Raw genomic sequence first — 22,013 nt, 5'->3', positions numbered from 1 at the left:
GGTTAAATATTTTGAATATCCACCCTGGAAACAGGGCTAGTTATATTATTTGTGGGCCCAGTGCAAAATGAAAATATGAGCCCCTTGTTCAAAAAATCAGGAAAATGGCACTGTTAAACGTGCTAAAAGATACAGCTTTTTCCTTTCTTCTGTGGCCTCTGTCTGGACTTGTTGTGGTATTTTTTACTTATTATTTGTATCATTCTACATTTAGATAAATTAAAAATTTAATAAATAAATAAAATTATTAAGAATTTCAAGATGATGCCAGGAGAGCATTAAGCTGAGTAGGGGTCCATCTGAGTGAGGGGCTCTGCATACATGTAGTGTGCCCATGAAGCCTGCCTTGTCAAGAAAGCAGTAGTCTAGAACTTTAGCAGCATTAAGATGAGCATTTGGTGAGAGTGATTCCTTTGGGATAAAGAAAGAAATCAAGGGGCTTGTATGTCCTATAACAGAAGATGGCTTAGAGTACCGGATTACCATCCTGAGGGGGTGGGGCATGCAATAGACAAGGAATGTCTGGATCAGCAAAGAATACGTCATGGTCTTTCCTAGAACCCTGGAGGAGGAATCCAGGAGAAACACATAGGCTGGAGACCAACACCATTAGGTGAATCCCCAAGTGGATAAATTGGCCCTGTCTATAAGCTGCTAATGCATGCATTCAGGTCAACCTAGAAAGAAATGTATAGGGTGAGAGGCAGAATTTCAAACCCTATTCTCTTGACTTGTGGTAAGTAATTTTACTTAATATTTTGGGAGGTCGTGTTGGTGATGAAATGGAGCTGTGAAGAAGCTCCACGAACGACAGAAACAAACCAAAAAGCCTTGGTCCATCATTTCAGCCTTCCCCATCGAAGAGGTGTAGCTTACCATGGAAAAAGTCATGTAGGAAGGCACAGGAATAAGATGTTGAAAATGTGGATTCATAGATGCACATGTAAAATGATCTAGAAGCTTTATTATAATCACAGCAAATACTATGTGAGTCAGCAGCATGAAGTAGTGGGATAAAATAGCTAATTTGCTATTGAGCTACATAAATGGAAGTATAATATCCAAGACAGGGATGGCAATAATGAAATTCAAGTCTGTGCTCTTCAGATCACACCTGTGGTATTGTTTTAGTTCTATGTATCACATTTTAAAAGTGAGATAAACAGACGAGACTATGATTATTGGAACTGAGTAGGAAGAGGGTAGGGACTCAAAATAACGTAATCTAAAGAGCAGTGGGAAAACGGGACTATTTAGTTTTGCAGAAAGGAGAACTTGATAGAGAAGGAGAAGGGGTGAAATGAAAGGTGTTTCTGAATATTTGAAGAGATTTCATGCAGAGGAGGAATTAGATTAACTCATTTAACTGAAGGGAAACGACCGAACGGTGACTGCTAGAAGCGAGTAAACTTAAGCTCAATGGCAGAAGGAACTCTGTGAATTCTAAGAGTTTTTAACAGAAGAAATGAGCTGCTTTGGGAAGTAATGTATTTCTGGTTGTGGAGCATGGACGTGGTGTTATCAAAAAGACAAAGTTGTGAAGTCAGACAACGGGGTTCACATTCAGGCCTTGACACTCACTAATATAACTTGGTGAACTGCCTAACATCTTTTAGCTTCAGTTGCTGATGAAAGAGATGTCTAACTTTACTAGAAGGAGTGTTGGGAGTATTAGAGAAAATCTCTGTAAATCCCTTGGTATATTCTCAAATGTTGTACTCCCAAGATATTGAATATCCATTATGGGAAGTATGTATCATTTGACACACGAGCACAAATACATTTCTGGTTAGTGAAGGAGCTTACTTTGACCTAGATCTCAGGTTATCTATCTGAAAGTCTTTAAAAAGTAGGAACTTGCTTAACATAGTTCTTATCAAACTTTTTCCTTAACTTCTTATATCATGAAAGCTAAGATCATAAGAATTTGTCTACTTAAATACTCCTAGAGTTTTCCTAGTGAATTATCAATTTTTATTCGGGGTTTTAAATATGGCATTGGGAATTTTGATAGTTAAAACAAAAAAAAAAATTTGAAAAGCAAGTGGAATTTAATCTATTGCAAACCTAGAATAAAATTCAAAATTCTCATCTTGTGCTCTGATCCCCTGTTCTCCGAATCTGAAGCGTCTTTTAAAAATCAAGGTGTTTTCTGGACTGGAGCAGATAACCATGGAAGGAGTACAGAGATCAGTGCTCTCACCAGCCCAGTGGGATAAGATAAATTCCATTTTATAGCTGGGAAAACTGAGATTTTACCAGCAGTAAAATTTATTGAGCGCCTTCCCCATGTCAAGTGCTGTGTCAGGTGTTTTACTTTATTTCATGCAGTCCTACAAACAACCCCGATGGAAACAAGTATTATTATCTTTAGTTATAGGTGAGGCACTGAGGACAGAGGATGGAGACTCTCCCTGAGTACAGAGACCGTGCGCTCACTCTGGGGCCTGGCGTAATGCCTGGCGTGTTAGGCACCCAAGAAATAGTTGTTGAATTAATGGGTAGATGAATGAACACATGAAAACGGAATCTCAGCAAGAACAAGCACACTGACTCAGGTCCTACTGCTTTGTAAGTGGTGGAGGTCCACTCAGGTGGCTTCGCTGTCCCTCCTCACAGAGCGTGACCTCTGATTTCCAGGTGCTGTATCAGGTGTGTGGCTGGTAATATGCATGTTCGTACCGAGAGACCATTGAACAGCTGGTAATTGACACTGGGTAAACCTGAGAGATGCTATTTTCACAAGGTTTGACCTTCTTTACGGAGTTTGATCTTCTCTAGGGGTATTATTTTTATTCGCATTTTAGGAAGTTTGTTTCATACAAGTTGATTCCACTATTTTTTACTATCTCAGATACAATTTTTAGAATGGCTCCTTTTCTCTGATCATGGAAACAATATATGGGAGACTTCGGTTTGAGTCCTGTCTCTGCCGTACGTCAGCTAAGTGACATTAGGCAAATTACCTAAGGGAGCTAACACTTCCTATATAGGTTCTTTTCTTCCTTTGGTCAGGATTAAATGAGAAAATATGCACAATTTTCTTGGCTTAGTGTCATATACATTATAAGCATCCAACACATATTAAACTGTTAATGATAAACTACCAACAACATATACTCACTCTAGGAAACAAAAATATTGAAAAGAAAATAATAAAACACATAATTGCATCCTCAAAAATTACTGCAGTCGGTAATTTGTTGTGTTTTCTTCTAAAATGTTTTCTTTCCTTCTAAAAGTGTTGTGTCCATTTTTAAATGGTGAGCTAGCACTGCATATATAATTTTGTGAATTACTCTTTGTTTTTACCTCAGCAGGAGACTAATTTGATTAAGAGAGAAAAGCTGAGAAAAGTCAGGTTTTCCTTCCACACTAGAGTGTTTCGATGCTCTGTTCAAAGACCCTAAATGGGCACTTCTTTGTGTTTTAAATTACTTTTCTGCTGGAGGAGTGATGAAGTTGAAGTGTTGCTCCCCGGGATATCTGGAAGACAGTAATTATTCTGCTCTCTAATTGAAGAATAAATGTCCACTTTTTCCCTCTGTGCTTCTTCCAGGCCTGTGCTAATCGGGATGCTGCATCTCTGAGCTTTCAGATAATTAGCGGTAGACATTTGGCTCTGGCTGTTCAATAATCTTCCCTTTGCTTTTCAATGCCTCTCATTAGTAATCAGAAGAGAAGCTGCATCAGAGAAGCTGAATATACATTTATATGGCTCAAATGCCATGACTGGTTTGTGAATTACTCAAGAACCTGAGAGTATTTAGCTTGGAAACCAAGCGTGCCTGTGAAGACGAGAGAGGGATTGCCTTTAACAAGGGATGCACTCAACACCAGGGGCTGATGGTGAAAATCTCATGTGGTTGCTTTCTTCCTGCCGTCTGTGTTTGTCAGAGTGACCGAAACAGGATTCAGCTAAGGTCAGGGACCGTGAGGGGTTGATGAACTGCTGCTTTTGGCTCTCACCTCATCCAGGGAAGGCACTGTCATGCCAAAATTGCTCTTGCTGTTCTCAGGAGAGAGAGGAATAGAGATCAAAGGCAGTTACTGAATTCTTAGAGCAAAAATACCATGGACTATAACCAACCCAGAGAGAAAAATCAGAAGTAGATATAAGTAGGAAGCATCGGCCAGGGGTTTTCTGTTTATCCTAGCTGTACTAAAAGCTATATTCCTGGCTGGAACAGATTTTTAAAATGATCATCATCATCATCATCACTATCATCAGACAGTATTTAGAGGGCTATTTGACTTGATTTTTCTGTCAAGCTGGTAGATCTAACAGGTTGCTACATGAGGGTTAAATTGTGTCCCCCCAAAAGATATGTTCATATCCACACCCCTGCTACCTGTGAATGTGATCTTATTTGGAAGTAGGGTCTTTGCAGATGTAACAAAGTTAAGATGAGGTCATACTAGATTCGGGGGGTGCTAAATTCGATGACTGGTGTCCTTATGAGAATGCCACATAAAGACGCAGAGACACGCACAAGGAAGAACACTGTGTGAAGACAGAGGCAGAGACTGGGTGATGAGCTGCAAGCCAAGGAAAGCCGAGGATTGTCGGGAACCACCAGAAGCCGGAAGAGACGAGACAGGACCCTTGCCTAGAGTCTTCGGAGCGAGCCTGGCCCTGCCGACCTCTTAATTTTGGACAGCCAGGCTTCAGAACTGGGAGGAAATAAATTTTTGTTGTTTTAAACCACCAAGCTTGTGGTTATTTGTCATGGCAGCCCTCGAAAACTAACACTCACTGTGTATTGCGTTGATCTCCATCTATACTAACAGCCCTTTCTCGGGAAGTCTAGAGTACTTTTCTATTCTCAGACTGATTTTACACTGCTGCTTATTCTATACTGCCCATCACAGTAGAAAGTGGAGAAATAGGGTGTTCTTGCAGTTCAGAGGGACTTGCGGGCACACACATTGTCTTGGGCTGGGTTTCCTCAGATGCAGACACTGAGATAAGGATTTGTGTGTAAGCAGGTTCTTTGGAGATGATCCAGGGAAGGGCTGATGAGGGAATGAAGATGTGGGATGGGGAAGGGAAGGAAGCAAATACAGGGCGAGTTCTGATCAGTTCACCCCTGTGGGCAGCTGAGCACAGTGTCACGGGAGCCCTTGGGGACAATATAGAACGTGTTCAGAACGCCCCTTGAGGAGGGAGCTGGAGGAGGAGCGCTGTCTTTTCACCACAGATGTTCCTTTATTTCCGCCAAGAATTCTGTCCTTGTGTGTGTCTGTGGAATGCACGGCTTGCATGTTAGTGTTTCCTTTTCACTTCTCTGAGATCCACCTCTCAATCTTCATTTTTGATTTCCAAAGTCAACATGGAAAGGACTTATTATGGATAAAAACAAATCAAATTGTATATATTCTCATACTTTTTTCTGTGATAACACTGGAAGCTTCTAGCCTACCACTTTTTATGCATTCTGAAGGAAGCCCTCCTCCTGGATTTGCCTCTTCACATGCACCCCTGCCTGAGAACCCTTAGTCCAGCCCTGTCTGCACTGTGGACTGTGCACAGTACCTGGGATGGATCAGAGAACAGATCTTCAAAACGTAGCCTTGAGGTCACATTTCCGCATACCGGGAGTCTGCTTACAGCAAGGCAGTGTGACTGCTGGGAGGGTTTGAATTTGCAAACAACTTTCAGAGTAGGAAAGGTGATTTGGTCGGTCTTTTTAAAAATAAAATTTTCAGTCTTGTCCTTAGTTGCTGAGTCAGAATGGCTGCTTTAGAAATGTGTTTTTAAGCTTTAGATTTGATTGGCAAAAGGAATATATAAAAAAGTTATCAAAAATTATGTAATTCTCTCTCTAACCAAAGAAGTGGTTAGTGTGCCCAGGGACTGCATTTTTTTTACATTCACACAGAAATGCTTGCCCTGCAAGAACACGCTGTCCCCCAGTCACAGAGCCTTTTGGATATCGCAAATTTTGCAAACAATTCAAGCCATGTAGGAGAGTGAAGTTTTCTATCACCTCAAACAATAGCAACTGGCAATGGAACACCTGTCAAATGAACCTGGCCTTCATTCCAGCAGTAGAAACAGCAGCGTCGAAACTTTCAAGGTGTAACGAATTACTATCCACCATCTGTTCTACAAAATGTGAATTCTTCATGAACCAAAATTACAGTCCAGCAAACGAGCTCTCAGCAAAGCAACAAGTCATCATTCCTATGAGGCTACAGAGAGAACTTGAGCGGGAAATTATTAGCACAGATGATTCGCCAGAAACAGAGTGGAATCTTATTAAAGACCAGAGAAAATGGTCAATTAGATAATGAGACACAAAATAAGCAGCCAGCGACGGGAAGAGGGGAAAACAGTGTCTCCAGGGGTTGAACTGGAGGCTACGCTGCTTCTTCTGTTCTATCCTTTAGGAAACAATTGCTACCCATTTCTATACAATTTTCACGTGGCCTTTGCCCAGGGTTGCTGTGTAACTGATGCCCCAGGCTTGTGACATGCAGTTGTCCTGGGATTTTCTTTGTCCTGGGATTGTAGTGACATCATTGTGTAGAGTGCATGTATCTAAAATCCGTTTCTTTTTTTGCAGGTGACGTGCAGTTGAACTTGAGAATAACAGCATATTTGGGTGTGTGTGGCATTTTGTTTAAATAAATAAATATTTATATGTAATATAATTCATAAATATATATTATCTTTTAGGAATTGTACAAAAGTTTTGACTATTGATGTTGACTGGGACTACTTTTCCTTATGAGTTATGGAATTAATCTATAGCTATTTCTTATATAAATAATATATGCAGAGAGCAAGAACAACGCATTATATATTAAACTGTGAGATAATAGGTGATTTTTAATGTAATGTGTGGTCCACAAAATTCATTTGCAAATAAAATTTTATTATTAAATCTCATTTGCTGATGTATTTTAAATTGCAGATTTTTTAAAGTAGGAAAATTAACTAGTTATCTTAAATTTATTATCTAAATTGCTAAATATAATATGCAATGTATTTAATAGTTTTTTTTCAGCTATTTATTCGGCTGCAAATCTTTGGTGTTTTAAATAAAATTTATATCTTTTTTTAAATCTTCCTGAACTCTGCTCACCACTGTTCTATTATGAATCTAGTTCATAAGAAGCATAAAAGGAAATGAAATGGAAAGTTTCTAGGGACTGGACTGTAATAATTCCTCCCTGACAATTATGATCAGAATTCTGAGAACTTCTGGGACAGGATAAGTTTGAGTTGAGCAACCAAAGAGTATAAACTGGAGAATATAGGAATGGCTCTCGAGTGTGATTCTGGAAGCCTCGAATCACCTGGAATGCCTACACCAGAGCCTATGTCCACTTGGTGCCCATGTTTACGTCCTGTAATTATAATATATGCCATCTACATCTGCATATTTATAGTCACTCAAACAATAGCACGTCAAATGGGCTACAAGTTATATTTCACATATCTAAAACTTAAAAAAACTCATGAAGTCAATACAATGAATCCCAATTTCTTTGATCTTCAGATGACTTTCCGAGATATTTGCTGATGTGGCTGATAATTTTGGTGATAAACAAAGAAAAGTGGATTTTCCTGGGAAGAATTGTCCTCCAACACTTCTCCAAGTTCTTAGATTTTCCTCATTCTGCTCTGAATTTGAAGTTGCCAGATTGTTTCTTGAGGTTTCGCAGCTCCTGGGTGCATTTGAATGGCACTGCCTGAAGGTCCAAGAATAACATTGTGTGTTTGTTTGCTGATCATATTACAATATACAATTTAATTACGGAACTTTTGGGGGAATTAAAAAAAGGTCAAAGACAAAAATAAGTCAATCATAATCCTATCATCTAGAAACTGCCATTATTAACATTTTGGTACACGTCCTTCCAGATATATAGTTTAAAAATTTCCAGACATCATCATTCTAAAGGGATAAGTGAGGTGAAGCAGCAGTAATTATCATGAGCTTCACTCGCCTGTGCTCCCTCCCACCGATGAAAAGCCCGAGCCATCTTCAGTACCACACTATGTTCTTTTGGGCACGGCCAGGAGTGACTCCTATGGCTTCTCAAACAAGCGGGTCTTCTACACTCCAAGGTCACTTGCAAAACCACTCGGAAGACAACCCTTCAGCTGCCTTGATGTCTTTATCTTCCTTGATAAATGCCAGGTGAATTGTCTTCAGTTGCTCCCTAATTTGCAAAACTCTCAGCTACCAAAACAGACCAAATGCCCTGAGTTCCGCCCTGTAGCAGAGTCACACTGTGTTCCATGTCCTGTCTGCTGTGTTACTTTCCTAGGCCCCCAAGCAGAGGTGCTCGGCTTTCATGCCCAATAGAAATAGAAATAGAGTGTTTCACAAAAACCTCTCCCTTTATCAGCATCTGCTTATATCTTACGGCTCAAACACAAATGTACGGGGTCTGGGGAACAATACCACGCTGGTTTCTGCACCCCCAGTTTCTACCCCTCTCTATCTAGCAGGACATTCTTCTCTCTGCATAACTATATGTGCGAACTGCTGGCCCCACCAATCCAATCAGATCTGCTGCCATATTCCAGGCTCAAGCTGAGATCCCCATGATACGTGTGTTGTTGCTAGGACTTTAGTTTGCAGTGGAAGGAAACTTCACTCAAATGACTTTAAGTATTAAAAAAAAAGAGGTTTTCATGGTTTCCTCCTTCCATTTCTTACTTGGATTCTCTTGAAGTAGCTGGCACGATGACCATGGGTAGCCTACGATTCTCACCGTAAAAAGCTTAGTAATTACAGCAGGAGAAGGAAAGTTCTCTTGACATCGGCTCTGATAAAAGTCTTAGTAAAGATTCTGATTGTCCTGGTTTAGGTCATGTGCTTCTTAGCTAATGAACGCTCTAGCTGGAGGATTGATTACTCTGATTGGCCACAGCTGTTTTGGATACTGATTACAGCTGTGTTGGCCGCCTGCTCCACAGGAAGAGGGTAGAGACAGGATCAGGCCCCCAGTTAAGTATCAAGAACTGAAGAAAATTATTAGAATCAGAGTGGAGCAGGATTGGTTTCCAAAAAGATGCTAAAGAGACAATACAGAACATGTGCTATAATATTCACATTTTGTTGTGCTCATAGAATGTAAACTCTCTATAGGTAGGTTTGTGTCAGCTTTATTCGTTATTGTATCCTCAGTGTCATGCTATATATTTCAAAAATTATTTTTTACTTAACACTATATTGTGACCATTTCCCTATGTGATTAAATATTTTTCTATAATATGATTTTAAAGTCTCTACAGCATTCTGTTATTTGGATCTGCAATAATTTATTTAACCAATACTGAATGTTGGACATTTATTTTGTTTGAATCTGAAGTCTTCTAAGAGCAAAGCAGTCATCCTGAGAATTGTTTCATAACCTACCCTGTGCCTTCTAAGGTTTCCTTCCCAGTCCCCCGGAGAGACAGAAGGGGCAGAGTCGATGCGCTAACATTTAGTTTATTGTCTGGAAAAACTCCCTGTGTTTCTCTTCTACTCATAGAATACTTCTGACACCAGAAGTGTGTTTTTTTTCCCCACACTGACCAAGTCTCTGACACTAGCTGGGTGTCCTGCTATTCCACTCAATGCTGGTTAGTGCAGATCCCACAAGTTAGGGCTCAGTCCCACAATACTGTTCTCACTTCAGATGCCAGTTGCAAGTAGTAGGTCCCGAGGTTACCTACAACTTCTGTCCACTTTGACCACAAGTTGGAAGTTCCCATGACCTCTCTTTAGATTTGATCCTTTGCTAGAACAGCTCACAGAACCAGGGGGAACACTTACATTTACTGGTTTATTATATAATAAAAGATACAGATGATTAGCCAGATGAAGAGTTGCATAAGGCAAGTTCTACAAGAGTTCCAAGCACAGGAGCCTCTATCCCTTTGGAGTTGGGGTGTGCCATACCCTTTTGGTATGTAGATGTGTTCACCAACCTGGAAGCTCCCCAAATCCTGTGCCACTGGGATTTTTACCGAGGCTTCATCAAGTAGGCATGATTGATTATTAACTCCATTTCCAGCCTCTCTCTGGAGAATAGAAGGGTGAGGCTGAAAGTTCCAAGCTTTTAGTCATAGCTTGCTCTTTCTGGTAACCAACCTCCACCCAGGAGTCCAGCAAGAGTCGCCACTAGAACAAAAGACGTTCCCACCGCCAAGGAAATTCCAAAGGATTTAGGAGCTTGGTGTCAGATGCTCCTATCATGCAGGAAATTACAAAGGTCTTAGGAGCTCTGTGTCAGGAACTGGAGGCAGAGACCAGTATCTGTATTTTCTATTATTTCACGTTTACTCACACTGATTTTGACCTATTCACAAAAGAAACAAAGGTCGGCACTACCTACGAAGTTCTGAATATACTGGCACTGCCCAGTTCTGTTTATTTGTACACCTAGACTACCCGCTGTGATCTCAGACTTTGCGTTGAGCATAAGCCATCCCAAATCATGCCCTGGTCTTTTGCCAAAGTGGCATTAGAGGCTCTGCCCTGATTCCTAATTACTTCATTTACATTTGTATCTTCTAATTTTAATACGTTAGCATGAGCAAGAGTGCCATTGTCTGGATTCAGTTCCTCTGGAATCCTCTCTCCATTAGATCAGCCTCCTTTCAGCCCAAGAGCCCAAGACCACAAGTGCTCTGCTGTCTCCCCCTTTTTATTGCTTTGTTTCCCCCTAAAGTCTTGCCAACTGTGCAAAACCATTGTATTTTTATTAACTAACCCTAGTATCCATCCTTTAACATTACAGATTGCTCTTCTGATCAATGCTACCCAGCCAAAAGAAAACATGATCGTTCACTGAGTGACTCGCTTTGAAAGCCTCTTTGCACCTCCTTGTAACATCATGTCACATCCCTGAAACCTCATCCGAAGATCCTGCTCTGGTTTATGTGGTTGATGCACTAGATTCCCCTGCATCTCCATTCCTAAGATGTAAAACGGGAATGACAATAATCCTTACCTCGTAGGGCTGCTGTCAGCTTAAATGAGTTTACAATATTGCCTGACACTTACTAAGGACCCAATAAATATCTCTTAAATAACCATCACTATGATTATTGTTACACTGCCCCCTTTCATATTTTAGTATGAAGACACTGGGCTTAATAAACGGGGGGGGGGGGGGGGAACACTCTGAAAATCAAATCTATAGGATACCAAAGATGAATTACTGCCCTTTGTGGTGACAGTTAACGTATATGTAAAATTCGATTTACTTCAATGTGTTCTGCACAGTACTGGCTCTTGCTTTTATGAAGTTGGGGTCTTCCCATCCTGACTGTTCTGTATGTATTTGTGTACCTCTGTGGGGGCCAGCTCTCTTTCGGGCCCAGTTGGTGTTCAGTTTTTCAAGTGGTGGGAGGGACATGTTAAAGTCCTTCCTAAGAGTCCTTGTTGGGAATGGATTCCTCATTGTGTGACATAATGAGCTTCCTTGTTGTTAAAAGATAAACCTAGGCATGTAAAAATTTTGAGAGTTTATTTGAACAAAAATTGATTTGAATCAGGCAGCATCAAATCTAGCAGATGGCAGATAGAAAGGAGCTCTGAGATGCTGCACAAGATGAAAGACTTTTATAGGCAGAAGGGAGCGGGAACAAGGAAGTTATTCTAGGCAAAAAAATGACTTGGTAATTGCAAGGTTGCTTTCCTTTAAAAGGCAGCAGAGGTCTCTCAGGCAGATGGCCTACCTCCTGCCGACCAGGTGAGTCCTGATTCACTGGTTTGATTCCATTTCTGGGAGAGCAGAAACTGTAACTAAGTCTTGGTTTGCTGAATGGGGCCTAGCATAAGCAACTCCATTTTGAGTCTGTTGTCTTGTTTTTGTTGTTGTTGTTGAGGAAGATTTGCCCTGAGCTAGCATCTATGCCAATCTTCCTCTGTTTTATAGGTGGGACACCTGCTACAGGATGGCCACCAACAAGTGATGCAGGTCTGTGCCCGGGAACCGAACCCAGGCTGCTGGAGTGGAGCGTGCCAAACTTAACCATTAGGCCACAGGGCGGACCCCTTGTTGTCTTGTTTTTTAACACTGTATAACACCATTAAATCTGAGAACTGGAGTTGATGAGCCCAGCTGTCTTTATGTTCACTTCATGGTCAATATCCTTTGGCCTTCTAAAGTACTGTGCAATAATGGCATGTTTTCACCAGATTAGGAGGCTGTCACCAACTGTGTAGCTGGCAGGAGGCAGAAGAATAAGCCTGGAGGTCAATGATCCAGAGTTGCATCCTACCTCATGAGGAAGTCACAAAACGAAGCAACGGTCACTCGGAGGGATGGATCCAGGGTGCACACAGTTGTGGAAAGGATTCAAAGACAATTCCATGTGTCCTCAGTGAAGGAATCCTGCAGGTCCTCTTCTGCTCCCCAAGGTGAGCTCCTCAAGGACAGGGCTCCTGTCTTAAGCATCTTCAATCTCTGGTGCCTGTCTAACCATAATCAGATGCCTCCTGGTGACCTGGATCTGTGGTGGGGGACTCATCTGATCTCTTTGAATTCTCATCCCAGCCTGAGGGGTAGACAGCAGTGGGCTCATTGAAGAGCCAGAGGGAGAGAAGTTCTGAGTGGTTAAACAGAGAGTGGCAGAATGAGAAGCCAGGTCCGGGTCTGGCTGACCACAACGCCTGGACAGGTATGCGTTGGAGGGACAGGAGTATGGTTCTGGAGCTGGGTTGCCTGAGCTCAAATCCACACTCACTAGCTGTGCGACCTTAGACCACTCACTTAACCTCTCTGCTTCTCCATTCTTCAGATGTAAAATGGGGACAATAATACTTACATCACAAGGCTGATATCAGTTTAAATAAGTTTACAGTATTGCCTGGCTTCTACTAAGTGTTCAAGAAATATCAGCTAAAATAACTGTTATTATTACTACACTGCCCTTCTCTGAGAGTAGGTTTTATATTTTAGTCTGAGGGCACTGGTCTCAGCTAATGGGAGTGAACTAGAGCTCTGAAAACAGAATCTGAAAGCAGGATATGAAGGAGAAATTACCTCTTGGCCTCCCTTAGTATTCTCTTAGTATCTTTCCTTCCAATATGTTTGGATCTCTCGCTGGCTCAATTGGAGTCATTCCCTAGAAAGAACTAAAATTCTACCTGGGTAACAATTTCAACACTAAATGGTGTGTCTGTCCATAGGAAGTCATAAAAATTCATGGAAAATTTCATCCTAATCATGTAACTGATCCAACAAAGGAAAAGCACACCAGTGATATACATTTGCTAACTTATTCTGGCTTTCTGTTTCCCAAGATAAATATATAATTCTGAATATTTCAATCCATTAAGATTTTCATTTTATAACATGCTGAATAAATTATGTACTTTCTTTACAGAGAAGCTCATGGGATCCGATACATCTAATTTAATTTTTTTTCTTTCAGGAAAGAAAAAGTATTAAAATGAAATTGTTCTTTTCTTTTAAGCCAGGGAGGAATTTTTACTTAGTGTACTTCTTGCTTGACCAATTTGATTTTGTCCTTCTTGTTCACTACTTGGCGGTAAATCTAGAGACACATGGTGTTGATCATTTTTTTAGGGTTTGCAACTGTTCTGTGGGTGTGGTTGGGTATTAAGAGACTGTGGGGGCAGTGGGAGAGGTGGCTATGTTTTGCATATTTTGTTTCTCTCTTTAGAAAAGCATTTTTAGAAGCTCAGAGATGTTTTCTACTTTTCAAAGACATGAAAGGTAAAATCCAGAAAAAGTATGTTGGAAAAAGTCATAGCCAGCTGTAGCTTTTTAAAATGAATTTTAGAGATTTTCTTGCGGATCCTGAGAAGTATCATATCGTAGATGATATTTCCTTTTTCTCTTAGCAAACTTGAAGCTCTTTTAGTTTTAACTGTATAGTTACTTTTCATTATTCATGTAAATGGTATAGTCCGTATATATTTACTATAACTGGCACATATTTACAGTGTACAATTTGATAAATTTTGACATATGCATATACCCATGAAACCATCACCAGAATCAAGATGGTGAGTATATATATTGCCCCGTCCCCAGGAAATTTGCTCATGCCCCTTTGTAAACTCTTCCTTCTCATCCTCCCTGACTCCTGCTCTGTCCCAGGCAAACACTGGTCTGCTTTCTGTTACCATATCTTAGTTTTGCATTTTGTAAAGTTTCTCATAAATATAGTCATACAGTATACACTCTTTTTCATTTGGCTTCTTCCATCAGCATTAATATTTTGAGATTCGTGCATGTTATTCCTTCTATCAGTGGTTCATTCCTTGTGATAAGTGGACAGTTTTACGTGGTATTGATATTACTACAATTTATTTATCATTCACCCATTGAAGGACATTTGAGTTGTTTCTGATTTTTAGCTGTTACAAATAAAGCTTCTATGAACATTTGTGTACAAGTCTTTGCACAGACATATTTTTCCTTTTATCTTGGATAAATACCTAGAAGTGTTTGGCTAGATCAAGTGGTAGATAACATTTGACATTTTAGAAAACTGCCAGTTTTCCAAAGTGGTTGTGCCATTTTCCATTCTCACCAGGAGCGTGTGAAGTTCCCGTTGCTCACGTCCTTACTAACTCTTGGTATGGTCAGTCTTTTAAATTTTAGCCATTCAAATAGGTGTGTAGTCGTAGCTTGTGGTTTTAATTTCCATTTCCCTAATGATTAATGACACTATCTTCTTTTGCTTTATTTTTGTTTTTTTAAAAATTAGACTTTTTATTCTAGAACAATTTTAGATTTACAGAAAAATTGTGACGACAGTAGAGCAAGTTTCCTCTGTTATAAATATCTTATATTAGTATGGTACACTTATTAAAATTAATGAACCAATATTGACACATTGCTATTCAATTTCCTTCCTTTTAACCTAATGTCCTTTTTGGTTCCAGGATCCCATACCACATTATATTTAGTCTCCTTAGGCTGCTCTTGCCTGTATTGGTTTTTCAGATTTTCCTTCTTCCAGGAACTTTGCCAGTTTTGAGAAGTACTGCTAAGGTATTTGGCATAATGTCCCTCAGTTGGGCTTTGCCTGATGTTTTTCTCATGCCTAGATTGAGGTTATGCGATTTTTGGAGGAAGACCACTGAGATAAAGTGCCATTTTTATCACATCAAATCCAAAGAACATACTGTCAACATGACTTATCACTGTTGATATTAACCTTGATCATAGGACTGATGTAGTGTTTTGCAGAGTTCTCCACTGGAAAGTTACTCTTTCCCCACTTTCCATATACTGTGGAAAGCAGGGAAGGAAGGAAATCACTATGCTCAGCCTACACTTAAGGGGTCGGTGTTGGCTCCACCTCACTGACTGTGGAGTACATGCACAAATTATTTGGAATTCTTCTGCTGGGGAAAGTTGTCTATTCTTCCTAACTTATTTATTCAATCACTTACATCAGTATAGATTAATGAGTACTCATACGTATTTATTTTATACTTTGAGTTATACCTCAATATTATGTTATTAATTTTGTTGCTCAAGTTGTTTCAGCTTTGTTGCTCAGAGTTCCACTAGGAGCTCTTTCGGTTGGCTACTGGATCCCTTTGACATACCTTCGTCATTGTTCTTTTTGTTTTTTTCAAGCACCTTCCTACTTTCTGATATTACAAGTGCTCCAGGCTCATCTTGTATATTTCCCAGCTCACTCCTAGAATCAATCACTTTTTCCAGGAGCCCTGGTTCCTTTTGTTGAACGATGGTTTTTAAAGCCAAGATCCAGGCACTGAATGTGCTCCTTGGTACTGTGCTCTCTCAGCAGAAAGAACAAGAAGATATATATGTGTATTCTAACCTATGTATATACTCTTATCTAAAGATACTTCTAGGTGTAAGCAATTGTATCTATAGGATACAGTCCATACTGAGGTTTCCAACTCTAATTCATTACCGCATGGATTACTCTAGTTTTCTCCTCTTACTTATCTGTGATGTCCCACTCCCACCACCAGCCATCCATTTATTTCGTTGTCCAATTCTGGTAAACACGTACAGTGCTTTCAGAATTGTTAACCCATACTCCAATGGGAGAAAACCTTTATCAACTAGAGTGCACTGCTTATGGACAGCTCCTATTCCCATTTGTTTTACAGACTCCATTCGTTTCCAAAGTTACTTAGGTCAGCACCAGATTCCCACATCAGTGAGGTTGTTTCATACATTTGTAACACATTTAGATTCTCTTGTCACATCCTGCATTCTCTGCGGGGATCCTACAACCTCCTAAATTGGTTTTTAAAAAAATTTACATGCATTGAAGTTTGCTCTTTGTGCTGTAAAGTTCTATGGGTTTTGTCAAATGCTCAGTGTCTTGTATTCACCATTACATATCATAGAAATAGTTCTGCTGTTCTAACAAACAATCCTCTGTGTTTCACCTATTTAATAACCCCCTCCTCCCCAAGTCCTTGCGATGACTGATCTGTTTACTGTTTCTATAATTTTGCCTTCTCCAGGCTGTCGTATAATTGGAATCATGAATATATAGCGTTTTCAGACTGGCTTTTTTCACTTATCAATATGCATCTAAGATTCATCCATGTCTTTGTGGTTCAATAGTTCTTTTTGTTGCTGAATAATATTCCATTTTATGCACACACTGCACTTTATTTATCTGTTCTAATGGAAGGCGTCTTGGTTGCTTCCAGTTTTTGTTGATTATTAGTAAAGCTACTATTAACGTTCACAGGCAGTTTTTGCACGGGCATAAGCTTTCAAATCATTTGGGAAAATCCCTAGAAGTGCGATTGCGGAATTGTATGATAAGACTATGTTTAGTTTTGTAAGAAACCACAAAACTGTCTTCCAAAGTCACTGCACCATTTTGCATTCCCATCAACAAGACGTGAAAGATCCTGTTGCTCCATGTCCTCCCCGGTCCTTGGTATTGGTATTATCAGTTTTTGGTCTTAGTCATCCTAATAGGTGTTTAGTGGTATCACACTGTTGTTTTAATTTGGAATTCTCTAATGACAAATGATGTTAAGAGTCTTTTCGTATGCTTATTTGCCATCTGTGTATTTTCTTTGGGGATATATCTGTTCAGATCTCTTGCCCGTTTTTTCATTGAGGTGTTTGTTTGTTGTTGACTTTTAAGAGTTTTTTGTATCTTTTGGATACAAGTCCTTAATCAAATATGTGTTTTGCAGATATTTTCTCTCTGTGGCTTGTCTTTTCTTCTCTTAAGAGTGCCTTTCCCAGTGGAACAAGCTTTTAATTTTAATGAAGCCCAGTTTATCAACTTTTTCTTTTGTAATCTTGCTATTGATGTTATGTTTAAAAATTCACCACTGAATGTAACATAATGCAGAGTTTCTCCTATGTTTTGTTCAAGAAGTTTCATAGTTTTGCGTTTTACATTTAGGTTTACTACACATTTTGAGTTAATTTTTGTCTAAAGTGTAAGATCTGTGTCTAGGTTTATTTATTTATTTATTCCTTTCATTTTTTTTTTTTTTTGAGCAAGATTAGCCCTGGGCTAACATTGGCTGCCAATCCTCCTCTTTTTGCTGAGGAAGATTGTCCCTGAGCTAACATCTGTGCCCATCTTCCTGTATTTTATATGTGGGACACCTGCCATAGCATGGCTTGATAAGCAGTGTATAGGTCTGCACCTGGGATCTGAACCAGCAAACCCCAGGCCACCAAAGTGGAGCGCATGAACTTAACCACTACGCCACCGGGCTGGCCCCTGTTTATTTATCTTTTTGAATGGGGACATCCAGTTGTTCTGTCACCATTTGTTGAAAAGACTATTCTTTTTCTATTGACTAGTCTTTGCTCCTTTGTCAAAGTTCAGTTGACTATATTTGTGTGGGTCTAGTCTGGATTCTTTATTCTGTTCTATTGTTCGATGCCTCATTGTGCCAAGACCACATTGTTTTGATTACTGTAGCCTTACAATAAGTCTTGGAATGGAGTAGTGTTAGTCCTCCAGTGTTGTTTTCCTCATTGTCATCATTGTCTTCTTCAGTCTTGTGCTGGCTGTTCTAGGTCTTTTGCCTTTTCATATAAATTGAGAATCATTTTGTTGATATATACAAAACAGTTTTCTGGTGTTTTAATTGGGGTTGCATTAAGTCTTTAGATCAAGTTGGGAAGAACTGACATACTGACATCTTAATTAACCATATTAAGTCTTCAAATCCACGAACATGGAATACTGCTCCATTTATTTAGATCTTCTTCTTTTTTTAATCACTGTTTTATGGTTTTCTATATACAGGTCCTGCACATATTTTGTTAGATTTAAAACTAAGTATTTCATTTGGGAGGATGCTATAGTAAATGGTATTGTCTTATTAATTTAAAATTCCAATTGTTTATTGCTGGCATGTATGTAGGAAAGTGATGGACTTTAATGATTGACTTTGTATCCCGTGACTTGGCTATACTTGCTTGTTAGTTCCAGAAAGTTTTTTGGTGATTTTTGAGATTTTCTACATAGATAATCTTATTATCTGTGAATAGAGGCAGTTTTACTTCTTTCTTTCCAATCTGTATACCTTTTATTTGCTTTTCTTGTTTAATTTAACTAGCTAGTACTTATAGTACAACATTGCCTTGGACCAGTGAGAGACAAATCCTTGCCTGTTTCCGGTCTTGAGGGACAAGTTATGATTATTTAACTCACCGTTAAATATTATGTTGACTTATGTTTTTGTAGATGTTATCAGTTGAGGAAGTTCCCCTTTACTCCTAGTTTGCTGAATGTTCTATTTAGCATGAATGGGTGTTGGATTTTGTCAAATGCTTTTTCTGTGTCAGCTGACATGATCATCTGATTTTCCTTCTGTAGCCTCTTGATTTGACAGATTATATTGGTTGATTTTCCAGTGTTGAACCAGCAAAGACCACTTGGTCATGGTGTATAATTCTTTTTATATATTGTCAGATTCAATTTGTTAATATTTTGTTGAGGATTTTTGCATCTATCTTCATGATAGATATTGGTCTGTAGTTTTTGTTTCTTGTCACACTTGACCTACTTTTACTGTTAAAGTACTGCTGGCCTCATAGAATGAATTAAGAAATAGTCCCTCTGCTTCTATTTTCTTTAGATCAGTATCATATCTGATATTTGCTTTATCTCCTCAGACTATTTTTTCTTGTCTTTTGGTGTGCCTTGGAGATTTTTATCAGAAGTTGTACATGTTTTATTGGAGGATAAGAACCAAGGGAAATAGGCCTCCACTGTGAGGATTTATGTTACTGTGGGGTTGGGCTATACTTGCTGTTGTTAAAGGTGCCAGACACTTTCGACTCCTCTGGTGCCCTTGTTTTTGTCTCCTCTCTGACTTTGTGTTTTCCTAAGTACTTTTCCTCAGAGAGAATCTGTGTCTCAACATTCTTTCAGCCGTCAACCTCTGTTATCGTTCTGAAGTCTCATCAGTGTGGTGATATTTAGTGGGCCTGTGTCTGTGGCCTGAGATTTTCACAAGCGTTTTTTTTTCAAACAGCTTCTTCTCTTTCCTCCACCTCCTTAAAGTGAGACAGCAAGGCCAGTCAGGGCTGGAGTCCCAGGGTTCTGCAACAAGCTCTGGTAAAGTCTTTTCTTCTGGAGGGTAGGCCTTTATTACACAGAAAAATCTGGCATATTTCACAAGGGTTCTTCTTCCCTTCTCCCTTCCAGAGACAGAAGGGGGTCTTTCCAGTTCTTCAAAATTACCATTTAAGTGTTCTTACAGTTTACAGCTCCAGGGCCTTCTGCCACAGATAGGCAGATTTGGGCCCTGACTCTCTGTATTTGCCTGTTCCTTCAGATTTGGGAGTGGTGGTTTGCCCTGCAAACTCTGTTCTTTCATGGGTCCAAGAAAAATCATTGGTTTTTAGTTTGTTCAGCTTTTTCTTGTTGTAAGGATGGGGTGAAGAATTCCATGCTCTTTACATGTCATTACTGATACTGTAAGTACATTTTTAATGACCTTTTTATTTTATTTTATTAACCTCTAATCTATTGCTTCTTAACGGGCCTGACACGTCTTTCCATGTTTTATCCACTCTTTCTCTCCTCACTCTCAGCTCCCTACCACCCCAGGTACACATACTGTACTTGTCCCTGGCAGACCTCGGTGAGAAATTTCTTTCTTTGTTTTTAGTATCTAGTAGTTTTACAGCTTTGTCTTAATTAAATCTTTGATTCATCTTGAATTTATTTTGGTGGAAGGAGTGAGATAGCCAACCATTTTTGTTTTTGCCCAAATACCAGGCCATTTTTTGCATAAATCTATCTTTTCCCCACTGATATAAAATATTTTTTTGTATACTAAATTAAAGGATATATTTGATCTATTTCTGAACTCTCAAATTTGTTTTGTAGGGGAGGAAGACATTTCCTCTACCCGCTCTGGGTTCTGCTGGCTGAACAACAAATTAAATTCACGTGAGACAGAATAACAGGAGAAAATTAAACAAAGCTTTATGACATGTTTACATGGGAGAGGCTCAGGCAAACTGAGCAACTCACCAAAATGGCTGAAGCCCCCACCTTAAATATGATCTTCAGCTAAAGACAAAGGAAGATGTTGGGGGTCAGGGAGTCAGTTACGGGAGATGACCACACAAGTACAGTAAACAAGAGTCAGGTTATTATGCAGACTTGAGTCCTTGCCTTCCATATTGATGAGAGTTTCTAGAGATAAGGTCATCCCCTCTTCTTCCTGGTACAGAGAGGGAGACACCTTTACAGATGGAGATTTCCTTTACAAATGTAAATGTATCTTAACAAAGGGTAAGTAAATTCTACTTTTCAGAGTTTCTTTCCTCTCTGCAGTTTTTAAAAGTAACCAGCCCCAAATAATCCTCACGCCAAAGAGGCATATCTTGGGGTGGCCAATACCAGTCCCCCACAGTTTCATTGATCTGTCAGTTTACTCCTGTGCCAGTACCAATTTTTTCATATTTTTGAAGCTTGGCAAGTTACTAAGAAACATGGTATTTTAAAAATAGTAATGCTTTAATTATATAGATTATTTTAAGAATAACTGATGCCTTTATAATATTTATTTTGCCTAAGAACAGATGTCTTTTTATTATTCATCTTGCATTTTATCTCTTACTAGAATTTTAAAAAGTTTTTTTCACATAGATTCAACACACTTCTTGCATTTGTTTTAGCTATTGTATCTTTTCATTATATTGTCTTAGCAGTTATTTGTATATAGAGGAAAGCAATTGATTTGGGGAAGTTAATTTTGTCACCAGATATTTTACTGAATTATCTCTTCGTGTCTAATAGTTTTTTAGTCGTCTCTCTTGAGTTTATGGTTATATAACCATATCATTTTCAAATAATGATAATTTTGCCTTTCCTTTCTATTTTTTGCCTCATTTATTTCTCTTGCCTAATGAAAATGGCCAATCTTTTTTAGAACAATATTAACTAATAGAACACATTTTCTTGCAATAGACTTTTTTTTTTTAACCATAGCAACCTCACTGTCTTGTTAAACTGTAAAGTTCTTGGACTTTTATTCCTAATGCCTAACATAATATAGGCATAAAATAGGTACTTGATGGTGGACTAAGCTGAGCTGAGGTCAGTAGATAGACACCCCGCCCAAATGTATTAGCCTATGTGAGGTGAGTATCCTTGAAAGTCATAGGGAGTAAAAGATCCTCTTCATCAGAGCCGTGAAAGTCTGGTGTGAGTCCTATGGCTAGAACCTCTGATTCTTGACCATGAGTGGGTCCTCAAACAGCTATATACCTTCGGGCCTGTCTCAGGTCGTTGGAGTGAGGGAACACTCCTGCCCAGGGCTCATCTTTTAGACACAACTACCCTGGAAGACAGAACTTTAAAATTTTAAAGACAGCGTATACAGAGAAGAAGTCACGGAAGAGAAGTCTAAGTGCTTTGTAGATTCTACACAGCCATCCTGCAGCACAAGTCTCATGGCATCCTCACAGAAGGAGCATGAGCCTTCCTGTTCCTGGATGGGACTCCAACAGTGGTCTTGGGTTGGGGGTAGGAAGACGGAGGCAGCAGCTTGGCTTTCCTGTGCATAATAAGCATCAAGACT

Source organism: Equus quagga, chromosome 2 (genome assembly GCF_021613505.1).
Source record: "Equus quagga isolate Etosha38 chromosome 2, UCLA_HA_Equagga_1.0, whole genome shotgun sequence".
Taxonomy (NCBI): Eukaryota; Metazoa; Chordata; class Mammalia; order Perissodactyla; family Equidae; genus Equus; species Equus quagga.
This window is presented reverse-complemented; position numbering follows the sequence as displayed.